The sequence below is a fragment of the Cervus elaphus genome, chromosome 14 (assembly GCF_910594005.1).
Source record: "Cervus elaphus chromosome 14, mCerEla1.1, whole genome shotgun sequence".
Lineage (NCBI taxonomy): Eukaryota > Metazoa > Chordata > Mammalia > Artiodactyla > Cervidae > Cervus > Cervus elaphus.
In genome coordinates, this window is record NC_057828.1 from 78,265,556 (window position 1) to 78,282,545 (window position 16,990).

At 42.0% G+C, this 16,990-nt stretch overlaps 1 long non-coding RNA gene across 2 annotated transcripts in view; it reads right to left on the reverse strand.

The window, feature by feature from the left end:
* Positions 1-16,990, reverse strand: part of LOC122707867 — a 38,201-nt gene that overhangs the window by 4,526 nt on the left and 16,685 nt on the right. The window contains exons 4-5 of one of the 2 annotated variants that reach the window (XR_006344939.1): positions 7,887-7,948; positions 6,054-6,114 (exon numbers count right to left, since the gene is read on the reverse strand). This is a non-coding gene — a long non-coding RNA (uncharacterized LOC122707867). The remainder of the gene's footprint in view (positions 1-6,053; positions 6,115-7,886; positions 7,949-16,990) is intronic. The other variant, XR_006344938.1, reaches the window with a different exon arrangement.

The following is a 16,990-nucleotide window of genomic DNA, read 5'->3' on the forward strand; positions in this document are numbered from 1 at the left end:
TGAGATCTTAGTTCCCCAGCCAGGGATTGAACCTGTTCTCCCTGTGGTAAAAGTGCAGAGTTTTAACCACTAGACCATCAGGGAAGTTCCTGTCTGATTTTTCAATTTTTTTAGTTGAAGTATAGTTGATTTACAATGTCATATTAGTTTCCAGTGTACAACAAAGTGATTCAGTTATATATATATATTTTTCAGATTATTTTCCCTTATAGATTATTACTAAATAATGAGTATAGTTTCCTGTGCTATATAGTAGATCCTTGTTGATTATCTATTTTATATATGGTAGTGCTTATATGTTAATCCCAACCTCCTAATTTGTCGCCCCCCCCCCCCCCCCCCCCGCCCCATGTCTAATTTAAACCCTTTACAATGTGTCCAACTTTTCTACTTGGTCCCTGCGGGAGATTTTCACTATAACCCCCTCTATCTTATTACAGATGCAAAATCACCCTTGTATTTTATCTGCATTTTCTTGATTACTCGTGCAATTTTTCATTTTTTGTCTTCTGTTCAGAAATTTAAAATGTTACCTCAGTGTGATTTAACATACTTTTCTTTATAATTTGCATCTTTTATTTCATGTTTCAAAAAATTATTTCCGATTTGGATGTGCTACATATGTTCTAAGACAATCTATGCTATGAAAGGACACACCAACCATGTAAGTTACCATGACAACATACGTCAACAAGGTCTGGTCTAAGCAACAAGTGAACACTGTCACCCTTCACGGGCCGACTGAATGGCACAGGGAACCCTGCCCGCTGTTACCTGGCAGCCTGGGCGGGAGGGGAGTTGGGGGAGAATGGACACACGTGTGTGTGTGTGGCTGAGTCTCTCTGCTGTGTGCCTGAAACTGTCACAACATCGTTAATCAGCTATTTTCCAACATAAAATAAGAAGCTTAACAAAGTACTGTCACCCCATCCAAGACTCAGGAAAGTGTTATTTGCTCAGTCATGTCCGACTCTTTGAGACCCCATCAGCTGTAGCCTTTGTCCATGGAAGTCTCCAGGCAAGAATCCCTGGAGTGGGTTGCCATTCCCTTCTCCAGGGCATCTTCCCGACCCAGGGATCAAACTTGGGTTTCCTACATTGCAGGCAGATTCTTTACCATCTGAGCCACCAAGACCCATACAGATGTTTTATTCTCTTACTTTACCTTATCTGTCCAAATGAATCAGGGTTTCCTACTAACAGTAGCTAACATTTATCACTAATTATGTTGGAATGCATTCAAATGGGAATATCTTTCCTTTTCTCCTTTGCTTTTCACTTCTCTTCTTTTCACAGCTATTTGTAAGGCCTCCTCGGACAACCATTTTGCCTTTTTGCATTTGTTTTCCATGGGGATGGTCTTGATCCCTGTCTCCTGTACAAGGTCACAAACCTTAGTCCATAGTTCATCAGGCACTCTGTCTATCAGATCTAGTCTCTTAAATCTATTTCTCACTTTCACTCATAGTCATAACGGATTTGATTTAGGTCATACCTGAATGGTCTAGTGATTTTCCCTATTTTCTTCAATTTGAGTCTGAATTTGGCAATAAGGAGTTCATGATCTGAGCCACAGTCAGCTCCTGGTCTTCTTTTTGCTGACTGTATAGAGCTTCTCCATCTTTGGCTGCAAAGAATATAATCAGTCTGATTTCGGTGTTGACCATCTGGTGATGTCCATGTGTAGAGTCTTCTCTTGTGTTGTTGGAAGACGGTGTTTGCTATGACCAGTGTGTTTTCTTGGCAAAACTCTATTAGCCTTTACCCTGCTTCATTCCGTACTCCAAGGCCAAATTTGCCTGTTGCTCCAGGTGTTTCTTGACTTCCTACTTTTGCATTCCTCAGTGAAGGAATGCAAAAGGAAGCCTTCCTCAGCAATCAATGCAAAGAAATAGAGGAAAACGACAGAATGGGAAAGACTAGAGATCTCTTCAAGAAAATTAGAGATACCAAGGGAACATTTCATGCAAAGATGGGCTCGATAAAGGACAGAAATGGCATGGACCTAACAGAAGCAGAAGATATTAAGAAGAGGTGGCAAGAATACACAGAAGAACTGTACAAAAAAGACCTTCATGACCCAGATAATCACGATGGTGTGATCACTCACCTAGAGCCAGATGAATGTGAATGTGGAATGTGAAGGCAAGTGGGCCTTAGAAAGCATCACTATGAATAAAGCTAGTGGAGGTGATGGAATTCCAGTTGAGCTATTTCAAATCCTGAAAGATGATGCTGTGAAAGTGCTGCACTCAATATGCCAGCAAATTTGGAAAACTCAGCAGTGGCTCCAGGACTGGAAAAGGTCAGTTTTCATTCCAATCCCAAAGAAAGGCAATGCCAAAAGAATGCTCAAACTACCACACAATTGCACTCATCTCACACACTTGTAAAGTAATGCTCAAAATTATCCAACCCAGGCTTCAGCAATACATGAACTGTGAAATTCCAGATGTTCAAGGTGGTTTTAGAAAAGGCAGAGGAATAAGAGATCAAATTGCCAACATCTGCTGGATCATTGAAAAAGCAAGAGAGTTCCAGAAAAACATCTATTTCTGCTTTACTGACTGTGCCAAAGCCTTTGACAGTGTGGATCACAATAAACTTTTGAAAATTCTGAAGGAGATGGGAGTACCAGACCACCTGACCTGCCTCTTGAGAAACCTATATGCAGGCCAGGAAGCAACAGTTAGAAATGGACATGGAACAACAGACTGGTTCCAAATAGGAAAAGGAGTACGTCAAGGCTGTATATTGTCACCCTGCTTATTTAACTTATATGCAGAGTTCATCATGAGAAACGCTGGGCTGGAAGAAACACAAGCTAGAATCAGGATTGCCAGGAGGAATATCAATAACCTCAGACATGCAGATGACACCACCCTTATGGCAGAAAGTGAAGAGGAACTAAAAAACCTCTTGATGAAAGCGAAAAAGAAGAGTGAAAATGTTGGCTTAAAGCTCAACATACAGAAAACTAAGATCATGGGATCTGATCCCGTCACTTCATGGCAAATAGATGGGGAAACAGTGGAAACAGTGTCAGACTTTATTTTTTGGGCTCCAAAATCACTGCAGTTGGTGACTGCAGCCATGAAATTAAAAGACGCTTACTCCTTGGAAGGAAAGTTACGCCTAACCTAGATAGCATATTAAAAAGCAGAGACATTACTTTTCCAACAAAGGTCCGTCTAGTCAAGGTTATGGTTTTTCCAGTGGTCATGTATGCATGTGAGAGTTGGACTGTGAAGAAAGCTGAGCACCGAAGAACTGATGCTTTTGAACTGTGGTGTTGGAGAAGACTCTTGAGAGTCCCTTGGACTGCAAGGAGATCCAACCAGTCAACCCTAAAGGAGATCAGTCCTGGGTGTTCATTGGAAGGACTGGTGCTGAAGCTGAAACTCCAATACTTTGGCCACCTCATGCGAAGAGCTGACTCATTGGAAAAGACCCTGCTGCTGGGAGGGATTGGGGGCAGGAGGAGAAGGGGACGACAGAGGATGAGATGGTTGGATGGCATCACCGACTCGATGGACATGGGTTTGAGTAAACTCTGGGAGTTGGTGATGGACAGGGAGGCCTGGCGTGCTGCGATTCATGGGGTCGCAAAGAGTCGGACATGACTGAGCGACTGAACTGAACTGAACTGATGCTGAAATGATGCTAAATGCTTTACAGACACGTTTTAGTTAATTTCTCACATCGGCCCTGGGAGGGAACTAGACAGTCATCCCCGGTTTGCAAATGAGAGAAGTGTCAGCATCAGAGAAAGGCATCTGGTGGGCAGCAGAAGGAACATGGGAGCTCGGGCGGCCTCTCCGAGGGTCTGACTCTGAGTCCCTGCGGAACGCCGAGGGCACGGTGCTGTGACCTAAGTCTCTTCAGTCATGTCCGGCATCACTAGCACGTAACGGACGCTAGTCATCGCTCCCTCTCCTTTGGCATTTCTCTTGGTTCCACCTCTTTTCTTCCCTCCAGCATTCCTTCCTTCATTCCTTTGATTTTCACTTGGATTTAGACTTCTGGATTTAGGCTCTTTGAATTGGAACCTTATTTCAATGATCTGCCCAGCTCTGGTTTAGTGCTAACTTTTTTTTTGCTACCTGCTATATTTGGCTCCAGCTACAAACCTTTGAGTTTTCTCTCCATCCAGTGCTCACGGCTGCATCTACTGATTGCCTAATAGAGAATATTAAATGAGAAATGTGTTGCTGTCTTCCAATAGCTCTAATAGCAACTTCTCCTTTAAATACTATTTGTTCACTTATTTATCCATTCATTTAATCAAGCTTTCCCTTGCTCCCTTCCTTTCTCTTTCTTTCTTTCTTCCCTTCCTTCTTTCTTCCTTTCTTTCTTTCATTCATTCTGGAATTTTTCAGACATTTATCAACAACGAGCTGATCTGTTCTAAGCACTGGGCATATGGAGATGAATTAAAAAACAGAACAAAACAAAAGTGTGTAGAACTCATATTCCAGCTGAGAAGGTATGAGTTTAAGCCTGTGGATAACAGTCTGTGACATAGTTGTGCATAAATATTCCAGATTAATCATGAGTGTTTTCACTAAAGAGCCTGTAAGTCAGCTGAACCTTCAAAGATAAGCTTGTCAGATGGAGTGTAGACAGTGTTTAGTTGCTAAGTTGTGTCCGACTCCTTATGGCCCCATGGACTGTAGCCCACCAGGCTCCTCTGTCCATGGGATTCTCCAGGCAAGAATACCAGAGTGGGTTGCCGTGCCCTTCTCCAGGGCATCTTCCCAACCCAAGGATCGAACCTGGGTCTCCCTCATTGCAGGCTCATTCTTTACCCACTGAGCCACCTGGGAAATGCCTTACAAGTGATTAAATTAGATATTAAATAGCTCTGCTAAACTATGTTTTATGAGAAAAGATAAAGAATTACCCACATTTCACTAAATTTTGAAGCACAAAGCAGTTTAAGACTAGTTCTGGCCTGGGTCTCTAAATTAAATTCTTTTTTGCAAAACCAGAAGACCACCTACCTCTTTAAAAGAAAGAGTAACTTTCTTTCCTTTCTTTCTATCCCTAACCTGGGATAACAATGAATTGCTAAAAAATAATAAACTCAGAGACAAAAAAAAAAAAAGAACAACTTAGAGCTCATTTAGAATAAAGTCCCAACCCAGTTTTGGAAAGTCTCCTAAATATCAATGATATGTAGTTATGCAGACCACTGAATACATATATATTTTAGTACACAACAATCAATAGAAATTTTTCAGCATTTACCTCTGATTTCTAAATGTTATTTATTTATAAATTACATATAATTTCAAATGTAATCAAATAAAAATTAAAAAATAAGAAGTTGAGGTAAAGAGCAAGTGAATAACAATTTATAAAACATTTTGTGAATGAGCCAAAATATTTTAATTTCTTTGAAATCTTATTAATATGTAAAGTTAAATATCAAAACTGTTTTGGTTTCACAAAGAAGATGTATAAGAACATTTTCATACATGAAAAATATGGAAATGCTTCACAATTGTCAAAAACCTTTATGATAAAGTGATTCTGATATTTGGTTTTAATAGTTGTCATGACTAAAAAATATATGAAAATCTAAATCCAAAAAATATGTGTATGTAATCACTGCAATTGATGAAGATGAAATTTTAATTTGTTCTTCATTATGAAATGTTCATTATTGAATATCCTGACATGCCAGGGCCTAGGGAGCTTTGCGGAATGACAGCAAAGTTAATAGAAAAGTGAATTTTGGATCTTGAAAATCCAGACGTCCTGTGTCACCAGAGGCAGAGGTACCAAGTGACGTTGAGTCGACTAAGCTCAAAAACAACAGTGGTGAGCTGGACAGACAGGGTGTGGCTCTGGACTCTTGGTCAGAGAAAACATCCTCCACTGACCACACGGAATCCTCTTAGCAGGTTAGCCAGCTCAGGCATCCACCGGCCCCCGGTAGAAGAGCAGCCTTGGAGCACAGCTTGCTGCCTGAGGCTTTGGAACTTGTGTTCACTTTCAAACCAGCTCCCCAAATGCACTTGTCAACTTGATGCATTGAAGAAACTCACCTTCCAAGAGCTTTTTCAATCGTTCTGGAGAATGCACCCTGACACGCTGCAGTCGTCTTAGCTGTGAGTTGGAGGAAAGAAGGAAAAAAAGCTCTGTTAAAGTGAAATCATCTTCGAAGTACAGCTATTTATTCTATGTCACAGATTGGGAGACTAAGGAAAATGGGCTGTTGAGGCATGTTAAATAGTTGCTGGTGCTGCTAAGTCGCTTCAGTCGTGTCCAACTCTGTGCGACCCCATAGACAGCAGCCCACCAGGCTCCCCCATCCCTGGGATTCTCCAGGCAAGAACACTGGAGTGGGTTGCCATTTCCTTCTCCAATGCATGAAAGTGAAAAGTGAAAGTGAAGTCACTCAGCTGTATCTGACTCTGTGCGACCCCATGGACTGCAGCCCACCAGGCTCCTCCGTCCATGGGAATTTCCCGGCAAGAGTACTGGAGTGGGGTGCCATTGCCTTCTCCGGTTAAAAAGTTAGGACCCCAGTAAAAAGAAGTTCCTTAAGTTATTGATATGGTAGAGCACTGTTGAAAACCATTAGTCAAAAAAAAAAAAAAAAAAGAAGCAGCAGCAAAAGAGGTTCCATTTTGTGTAAATGTAGCCTGCTTCCGGAAGTCCAGTAGCTAACCTCCCCCTGCCAGCTGCCAGGCTGGAGGAGAAGGTACAGTCAGATTTACGGTCTTCTGACCTGTGTGGTCACACCTCGTCCGGTACTTAGAATGGCTCCTTGGTTGAATGCTCTGGGGTATTGTTTGAGATGTTTAACAATTTAAAACAAGAAGTCCCACATGCTCACTTACTTGGCAGTGAGTCCCGGAAATTATGTAGCTAGTCCTGGATGGAGGTGAGAACTCTGGTCAGGGCTGTGGTTTGTGGCCGGAGCACAGAGTTTCCTAAGTATTATATTCTCTGCAGCTGTGACTGTGTCTGCAAGGCTTCCCACTAGTCAGCGGGAGCAACTGGCCCCCGAGGCAGACCCAGGCTTCAGACCTTCATCCTCGTCTCTTCCTCCATCCAATCGGCTGCTAAGACCCATGGTTGTCATCTCCTGCGTCTATTTAGACTCGATTCCCTCTCTGTTGCCCGTGCTAAGGGCTTCCTTCAAGTCTCTGCATTCCTTGCCTGCTCAGTTCTTCTAACCATCTCCCTGAAACATCAGACCCCAGTTTCTGTCTTATTATCTCCAATTCATCCTCTCTGGCAGGATCAGATACTGCCTGCTACCATTGCCTGTCTCTGTGAATAAACTTTAATAGAATATAGCCACGTCCATCAACCCACCCTTTAAAGCAACTTTTGCCCTAGAGCAGCAGTGTGGGGAAAACTCTCTTTGACCTAATAACGCCTACAGTGAGAGCCTTCTTCTTCTTCTTCTTTTTTTTTTTTTTTTTTGGTTTAAATTCATTTCTAAAGTTCTTGAAAAAGTTGTCCGAATGAATTGCCAACAATTCCAAAGCATTCATTCACAACTGCTTTACCACCTGCCTGTTTCCCCGCCTCTCTGGTGGAATAGGTCTCTCACAGGTCAATGTTGGTAAGTTAGAACGAGGATAACAAGCATCGTACATCAGCGCATATATGCAGAATCTAGAAAAATGGTACAGGTGAACATACTTGCAAAGCAGAAATAGAGACCAGAGGCAGAGAACAAATGGATGGACCCCGAGAGGGAGGAGGGGGTGAGATGAATTGGGAGACTGGGGTCGACAGATATACACTGTGCTCTGTGGTGGTGACAAAGAGGGGCTCCGTGTGTTCAAGGAGCTGACTCTGCAATACAGCAGAAACTAACACAACACTCTAAAGCAACAAAACAATAAAAAAGTCAACGTTACCTAGACTTACTGTGATAATCATTTCATAGTACGGGCAAATACCAAATTATTACACTGGACACCTGAAACAAATATGATGTTCTGTGTCAATTATATTCAAGAAAAATGCAACACAAGCTTATTTGGTCCAGTGGATCTGTCTTACAGTTGAGCTGCTTTCACAGGGCTGCAGTATTTGATAATATATATTTTAAAAATATATTTTCTCTCTTAGCTTCTGTGACCCTGTCTTTTCCTGCTTTCACCTCCCCTCTGTATTACATCTCAATCGTCTTGTCTGTTAAGCTCAGATGTTCCCCCAGGGCTCCGTACTGTCTTTGAGCCTTTTCACCTGTTTCCACAGCTTCAGTGATCAGAGGACTTGTTGCCTTTCTGAGTCACAGGACTCTTTTAGCATCCGACCAGAGATATGAACCCCCACCCCCGCCCCCTGCATCACCACCAACCCCATTTTAACATAATAATAGAACAGCTATCATTTATTGAGCACTTACTACTCAGTCTATTAAATCTTCTCAACAATTTCATGCAGTGGAGAAGGAAACTTGCCAAAGAACCACCCGTACCAAATTAACCCGGCTGGGAGTCAAACCTCAGCAGTGTGACTATAGAGATACACAGGAGCACGCAGGTTTTGCACACATCGCTAGCAGAATCATTGAATTCCTTTTGAGAGCGTCCTGAATGATCACCATCAAGATGATGGCCACAACACCTCTCTCTAGGTACAACCTGAATTCCCACTTTTCCATCACAAACAGGTTTTATAAAGCTGTGAAAACACTTTTGTATGAGTCAGTATGAAGCAGATTGGTTAGAACACAAAATACATATATAATTTTTAAAATGATGTCGAAGAGTTTGCAAAGTGGCTGTACCATTTTGTGTTTCCATTCTTGATGTATGAGAATTAGAGCTGCTAAGACTTCCCTGGTGGTCCAGCGGCTAAGACTCCGAGCTCCCAAAGAAGGGGGCTTGGGTTCCATCCCTGGTCAGGAAGCTACATCCCATGTGCCACAACTAAGACCGGTAACAGCCAAAGAAACAAATAAATAAGTATTAAAAAAAAAGAAGTAGAGCTTCTCCACACTGTTGCCAATAGTCAGTATGGTCAGTATTTTTAATTTTTGCCTCTCTAAGAGGGATATACAGGCTCTTGCCAGTTTTTTTTTTTTTTTAAATAAATATGAGGCTTTAAGGATTTTTTAAAACGTGAAGTTTATTTTATTTTTAAAAATTTTGTTACTTTATGTTTTGGCTGCTCTGCACAGCATGTGAGATCTTAGTTCCCCAACCAGGGATTGAACTCAAGCCCCTGCATTGAAAGTCCAGAGTCTTAACCACTAGACCACCAGGGGATTTCCTAGCTTGCAGTTTTAATTTGAATATTTTTTAATGACTAATAGAACTGAGCATCTCTTCATGTGTACTTCCTTTTTATCCACATATACTTTTTGTTGAAAAGGCTCCTTGAAATTTTTTTTCCGTTTTAAAAAATGGACTTTCTCCCCTTATTATTGACATTTGAGAATTCTTTATGTATTTAGAATACAAATTTCTTGTTATATTTATCATTTGCAAATATTTTCTTCCAGGCTGACTTTTCATGATCTCAACAGTCTTTTGAAGATCACAAGTTTTAACCTTTGATGAAATCCAATTAATCTTCTTTTTTTAATGTATATGTTTTTGGTGTTGTAGCAAAGAAATTTTTGCCTAACACACAAGATAACAAAGATATTCTCCTGTTCTTTTTTTCCAGAAATGTTAGAGTTTTTGGTTTAGTATTTACATCTAGAATAATTTTTTACTTAACTTTTGTATATGGTGTGAGGTGTGACTCAACGTCTATATTTTGAATATGCTTATCCAATTGTTTGATCACTATATTAAAAAATCAACTAAAGACTGTGTTTGAACACCATTTGCATAAAAGACTCTTTTCTCCACAGATTTAATTTTTTATTTTGCCAAAAAGTTGTCCATCTATGTATGGGCCTGCAATTCTGTTTCACTGATCTATTTTCTATCTTTATACCAACACTACACTTTGTTACTTTAACCTTTACAACTAGTCTTGAAATCAGTTAAAGTTAATCCTCCTTGGTTCTTCTCTTTCAAAATTGTTTTGACTTTTCTAGGTTCCTTGAATTTCTATGCAGATTTTCAAATCAGACCATTAATTTGTATAGAAAAGCACACAGGATTTTTATTGGGATTACACTGAATCTATAGATCAATTTGAGGAAAATCAATATCGAAATGTCTTGTTTTCTGAGCTATAAACTGGGAACAATCTATTTAAATTTTTAAAAATTTCTCTTTCAGTTATGTTCTATAATTTTCAGTTCTATGTAGTATGCACATCTTTTATCAGATTCACCTCAAAGTAGTTGATTATTTAAACGCTACTACAAATAGTATTTTTTAAAAAATTTCAGATCAAATTACTCTTTGTTGATACACAGAAGTACAATTTTGATTTTTATAGGTTGATCTTTTATTCTACAACCTCTCTAAATTAACTTTTCCCCAGTGGTAGGTGATGTCCACCAGATTTCTTATGAAGACGATCACGTTGTCTTCAGAGACACTGGTACTTCTTTCTTAGCAATCAGGGTGGCTTTGGTCTAGCTATTCTTGCCTTAATGGTTAGAATCTTTCACACAATGAACGAAAGTGGGGAGGGTGGACATCCTATCTTGTTTCTAATCTCGAGGGGAAAGCATTTAGTCTTCACCTTTAAGAATGTGCTGGCTGTTGGATTTCTACGTACACAAGAGGCACCCTCCTGGGCCTGGTGGTCTGCTCCTGTCTGGTCCCAGAGCTGTAGCTTCAGGGGTGCTCCCTAGGGGGCTGCCTGCACCCTTCTGCGATGCTGGGGGTCCACTGGTAGGTGGTGCCCGGCCCTGGCCCAGCTGGCTGTGAGCCAACCCTCAGGGGATGACTGTGAGCACATGGAAGGTGGGGTCAGCTTCCCAAGCAGTTGGCTGCAAGGCCAAGGAGGGCATAGGGGCCCCCGGCCTGCTGGGGGCAGGGCTGGGCCCCCAGCATCAACAGACCAGAGGAAAGATGCCAAAGTGATGTCTGCCTGCACTCATGTTACCCTGTAGAATGAGCTCCCCGAATGCCTGCCACCATTGCCTCCTTCCCCAGGAGGAGTCTCAGGTCCCACCCGCCTCTCCAGGAGGCTCCCCAAGATCAGCAAGTGTGCCTGAACTGGCCTCCTCTCCAAGTGCTCCCTGGGACCCGAAGCACGTGAGATTTTGTGTGTGCCCTGCAAGAGTGGAGTCTGTGTTCCCTACAATCACCTGGATCGTCCGAATGCGAAACCTGCTGGTTTTCAAAGCCAGGTGTTCTGGGGCCTCATCTTTCCCATGCAGGACCCCCAGGCTGGGCAGTCCAAGCTGGAGCTTGGACCCCTTGCTCCTTGGGGAGGACCTCTGCAATTGTGATTACCCCCCATTTGCTTGTCGCTGACCTGAGAATACGGGTTCTGACTTCACTACATCTCCATTCCTCTTACCCGTCTCATTGTGGTCCCCTCTTTGTGTCTTTAATCGTGGAAAATCTTCTCAGCTCATCCTCAGGTTGTTCTCGTATGTAACTGCTCTACCATGCTAAGTCGCTTCAGTCGAGTCTTACTCTTTGCAACCCAAGGACTGTAGCCCTCCAGGCTTCTCTGTCCATGGGACTCTCCAGGCAAGAATACTGGAGTGGGTTGCCATGCCCTCCTCCAGGAGATCTTCCTGACACCCGGGATTGAACTGAATCTCTTGCATCTCCTGCATTGGCAGGCGGGTTCTTCACCACGAGCACCACCTGGGAAGCACAAATTCTCTGTGCTGTGTTTTGTTGATCAGTCAGGTCTGACTCTTTGCAGCTCCATGGACTATAGCCTGCCAGGCTTCTCTGTCCATGGGGATTCTTCAGGCAAGAATACTGGAGTGGGTTGCTCTGGGGGAATCTTCCCAACCTGGGGATCCAACCCAGATCCCCCCCACTGTAGGCGGATTCTTTACCATCTGAGCCACCAAGGAAGCCCAAGAATACTGGAGTGGGTAGCCTGTCCCTTCTCCAGGGAATCTTCCCAACTCAGGAATTGAACAGGGTCTCCTGAATTGCACGGAGATTCTTTACCATCTGAGCCACAGGGAAGGCCCAAGTGCTCTATAAGTGGTTGTAATTTTGGGGTGTCCATGAGAGAAGAAGAGTTTGCTTATGTTTAGTTGCTAAGTCCTATCTGACTATTTTGTGACCCCATGGACTGTCGCCCACCAGGCTTCTCTTGTCCATAGATTTCCCAGGTAAGAATCCTGGAGTGGGTTGTCATTTCCTACTCCAGGGGATCTTCCTGGCCCAGGGATCAAACTGGAATCTCTTGCATCTCCTGCATTGGCTGGTGGATTCTTTACCACTACACTCTTAATATCCAAAATATCTACAAATTCTGTAGTAATGTCAACTCTTTCATTTCTGATGTTGAAATTTTGTGCTTTATTAATTTTATTGATCTTCTTAAAGAATGGGCTCCTTGGTTTCATTGTTTTACTCTTATTTTGTTGTTTTTCTATCTCAGTAATTTATATTCTGACCTTCATTAATTTCTTCTGCCTTTGTGTTTAAGTTGCTGTTCTTTGTTTTCAATTTTCTTAAATCAGTTCAGTTCAGTTCAGTCACTCCCTCATGTCCAACTCTTTGCGACCCCATGGATTGCAGCACGCCAGGCTTCCCTTCCATCACTAACTCCTGGAGCTTGCTCAAACTCATGTCCACTGAGTCAGTGATGCCATCCAACCACCTCATTCTCTGTCATCCCCTTCTCCTCCTGCCTTCAATCTCTCCCAGCGTCAAGGTCTTTTTAAATGAGTCAGTTCTTCACATCAGGTGGCCTGAGGATTGGAGTTTCAGCTTCAGCATCAATCCTTCCAATGAATATTCAGGACTGATTTCCTTTCACTACTGATTGGATCTCCTTGAAGTCCAAGGGACTCTCAAGAGTCTTCTCCAACACCACAACTCAAAAGCATCAATTCTTTGGCACTTAGCTTTCTGTACAGTCCAACTCTCATATCTATACATGACCACTGGAAAAACCATAGCTTTGACTAGACGGGCCTCTGTTGGCAAAGTAATATCTTTGCTTTTTAATATGCTGTCTAGGTTGGTCATAACGTTTCTTCCAAGGAGCAAGCATCTTTTAATTTCATGGCTGCAGTCACCATTTGCAGTGCTTTTGGAGCCCAAAAAAAATCAAGTTCTGTCACTTTCCATTGTTTCCCTATCTATTTGCCATGAAGTGATGGGACCAGATGCCATGATCTTAGTTTTCTGAATGCTGAGTTTTTTTGTTTTTTTTTTTGAATGCTGAGTTTTAAGCCACCTTTTTCACTCTTCTCTTCCACTTTCATCAAGAGGCTCTTTAGTTCTTCTTCACTTTCTGCCATAAGGGTGGTGTCATCTGCATATCTGAGGCTGTTGATATTTCTCCCGGCAGTCTCGATCCCACCTTGTGATTCATCCAGCCCAGCGTTTCTCATGATGTACTCCGCATATAGGTTAAATAAGCAGGGTGACAATATACAGCCTTGACGTACTCCTTTTCCTATTTGGAACCAGTCTGTTGTTCCATGTCCAGTTCTAACTGTTGCTTCTTGACCTGCATACAGATTTCTCAAGAGGCAGGTCAGGTGGTCTGGTATTCCCATCTCTTTCAGAATTTTCTACAGTTTGTTGTGATCCACACAGTCAAAGGCTTTGGCATAGTCAATAAAGCAGAAATAGATGGTTTTCTGGAACTCTCTTGCTTTTCGATGATCCAATGAATGTTGGCAATTTGATCTCTGGTTCCTTTGTCTTTTCTAAATCCAGTTCGAATATCTGGGAGTTCACGGTTCACATACTGTTGAAGCCTGGCTTGGAGAATTTTGAGCATCACTTTACTAGCTTTGAGATGAGTGCAATTGTGCCGTAGTTTGAGCATTCTTTGGCATTGCCTTTGTTTGAGATTGGAATGAAAACGGACCTTTTCCAGTCTTGTGGCCACTGCTGAGTTTTTTTTCAATTTTCTTAATCTTTGGGTATTTTTTTTTTTTTTAAATCTTTGGGTATTAAGATTTAAATATATATATATATATATATATATATATACATATAAAACTGTTTAGTGTTATGAACCCCCCAAACATAGCTTTTGAAGAATCCCCAAATTTTTAATTTTTACTCAAATGCATCATAATCCATTTTCATTTCAAAATATTTTCTAATTTCCTTTTCATTCTTTTTTGAACTATAAATTATTCATAAGTATATTATCTAGTTCCCAATATATGGGAATTTTTCAAAAATATTTCTCTTATTGATTCTAACTCAATCTTACTCTTATCAAAAAACACATATGTATTAACTGTTTTGAATTTGTAAACAATTGTTTCATTACTGGGAATGTGGTTTATTTTGATGTGTCCAATGCACACTTGAAAAATTTGTGTAATCTTCTACTGTTGAATGGAGTATGAACTAGGTCAATTTAGTTAATGGCTTTGCTGTCTAAGTATTTTATACACTTGACAATTTCCCTACTTGTTCTATCAGTTATTTACAGAGGAGTATTGAAGTCTAGTTGTACTGTAGCTTTGTCTTTTTCTCATTGTAATTCCATCAAGTTTTGCTGTATAAATTCGCAGCTCTGTAATAAAATACATACTTAGGGTTGTCATGTTCTCTTGGTTAATTCACCCCTTCAAAATTGTAAAATGATCATTTTTACCTCCAACATTTCTTATCCTGAAATCAAGTTTGTCTAATCTTAACATAGCCACTTCAACTTTCCATTTGTATCATGATGTTATATCCTCTTCCATTCCATTATTTTGAAACTATGTCTACTTAAACATACATATATAGGTCTTATTTATACATCCAGTATGACTGTCCTTGCTTTTTAAGTGGTTTGTTTAGAATATTTGCATTTAATGTGGTAGTTAATATAGTTAGATTATAACCTATCATTTTGCTATTTGATTTCTATTTGTTTCATTTTTTCTTTATTCTCTTCTTTTGTCTATCTTTATTTGGATTGGGTATTTTTTGTTTTTGTCATATTTTTGTTGACATTAGCTATACATTTTTGTACTTAATTGCTTAGGGTTATTAGTATACCTACTTAACTTATTAGTTTGCTTTCAAATGATATAATAGCACAATGAGTGTAGTATAAGAGCCCTGTAATAGTATATTTTCATTTACCCTCTCCTGCCCTTTGTGGTTTTGTTATGTACATTTTACTTTGCCATATGTCAAGAATCCCACCATATCTCATTATTTTTTGTTCAGTACTCAATTATCTTCTAGATAAATTTAAATAAATAGTAAGGAAAATTTTTTACGTTCACTTACCTAGTTACCATTGTTGGTGATTTTCATTCTTTTGTGTAGAATAATATTTTCACTCAATACCATTTTCTATCTGTTCAAGTACATTCTTTAACTATTTTTGTGTTTTGGTACCAAGATATGCTGGTGATGTGATCAGTTCATCAACTTTTATATTTTTGAAAGAGTCTTTGCTTTTATTTTTGAAATATGTTTCCTATGTATAGAATTCTAAACAATCTTCTTTCCTACATTTCAACATTTTAATGATGCTTTTTCTCTTTTATTGGCTTCAGTAAACTATCTGTTGTCCTCTTTATCTTTGGTCTTCTGTAGGTAACATGCTTTTTTTCCTCTTGATGTTTTCAATATTTTCATCTGTTATTGGTTTTGAGAAATTCAATTATGATGCTCCTTGCTATAGTTTTCTTCATGCTTTGTGCATGAGTTTTTTTGAAACTTCTTCTATATATGTGGGTTTATAGTTTTCACCAAGCTAAAAAAAGGGTTCATCCATTGTTTCCTTACATTTTTTTCCCCACTCATTCTTTTCTGGGGATCCCAATTTAATACATGCTAAGGAGTGATGTCGCCAAAATGATGAGTAGAAGACTTCAGCCACTGTTCTCCAACAGAAACCAACCGTTAGACAGCTGTGCATGAACAAACACTCCTCCGGGAGAGCTCGGGAGCTCACGTGGGACACCTCCGCGGCAGTGAAACAGAAACCTGGGGATAACCCCACAGAAAGGGAAGGAAGCGACAGCTTCATGTTGCTCACATTTGCCCCTCCTCCGGACTGAAGCTGGTCAGTGCTGAGAGGGAACTCCCCAGCTCGGAAGAGTGCCCCTTGCCAGGAAAGGCAGAGAAGTGTGCCTGACCAGCTTCCCTAGCCTCCTGGGGGCACTTCCTGGGGGACCCTCTTTGGACCCACCCCACCCAGAGACCCAGCGAAGCTGAGATGAATAGCAGACAGTTGGGAACAGGAAAAGGGCAGTGGCAACCAGTAAGAGCCACGTGGTGGGAGTGACCACGGTTCCCAGTGGACACCTATACAGGGTGCCCCAGTGGGTTTTGCAGCTCAAGAAACCGGAGGCTGGCACAGCACCCCGCCCCCCCCCCCCCCCCGCAGACTTCACCACGGATGCCTCCTTCCTGTCGGCTTCATCTTTGCAGCGCCTGCAGCTTGAATACCTCCCTCCTCCCCCCTCCCCACCCCCCAGCTCCCCCTGGGGCGCAGGACCCACTCTGGCAGTCAACCCTGACGTCTGCAAGACACACCCGGGATCGCTGCAGCGGACCCCACTGCGGTGTGCACACAGTGGGCCCGCACCGCCCGCTGCGCACCTGCACGCCGCTGGCCTGAGCTCCGTCACAGGCCACCGTGCCCTGTGTGTACCTGTGATGAGACCCTGCAGTCACAGTGGAGTAGCCGACAGCCCCGACCCCCTTCCCGCAGACGGCTTGTGGACCCAGAACCAGCCTTCTCCCCTGACCCTGGCATGCACTGTTGGGCTCCCCTGCAGCGAACCCATCTATCCGCGAGTTTGCAGCCCCTTGACCTTGCTCCCGAGTATGCCAGTGGGAATGCCCAGCAGTCACGGGAGTGCCTGTAGACAGCAAGGGTCCCCAGAGCTGCGGAGCCTGTGCCCTTGACCAGCGCCGCCGCGGCAGCCCTCAAGCCTGTGTGTCTGCAGCCCGCCTCGGCACTACACAGGCGCCCGCAGCCA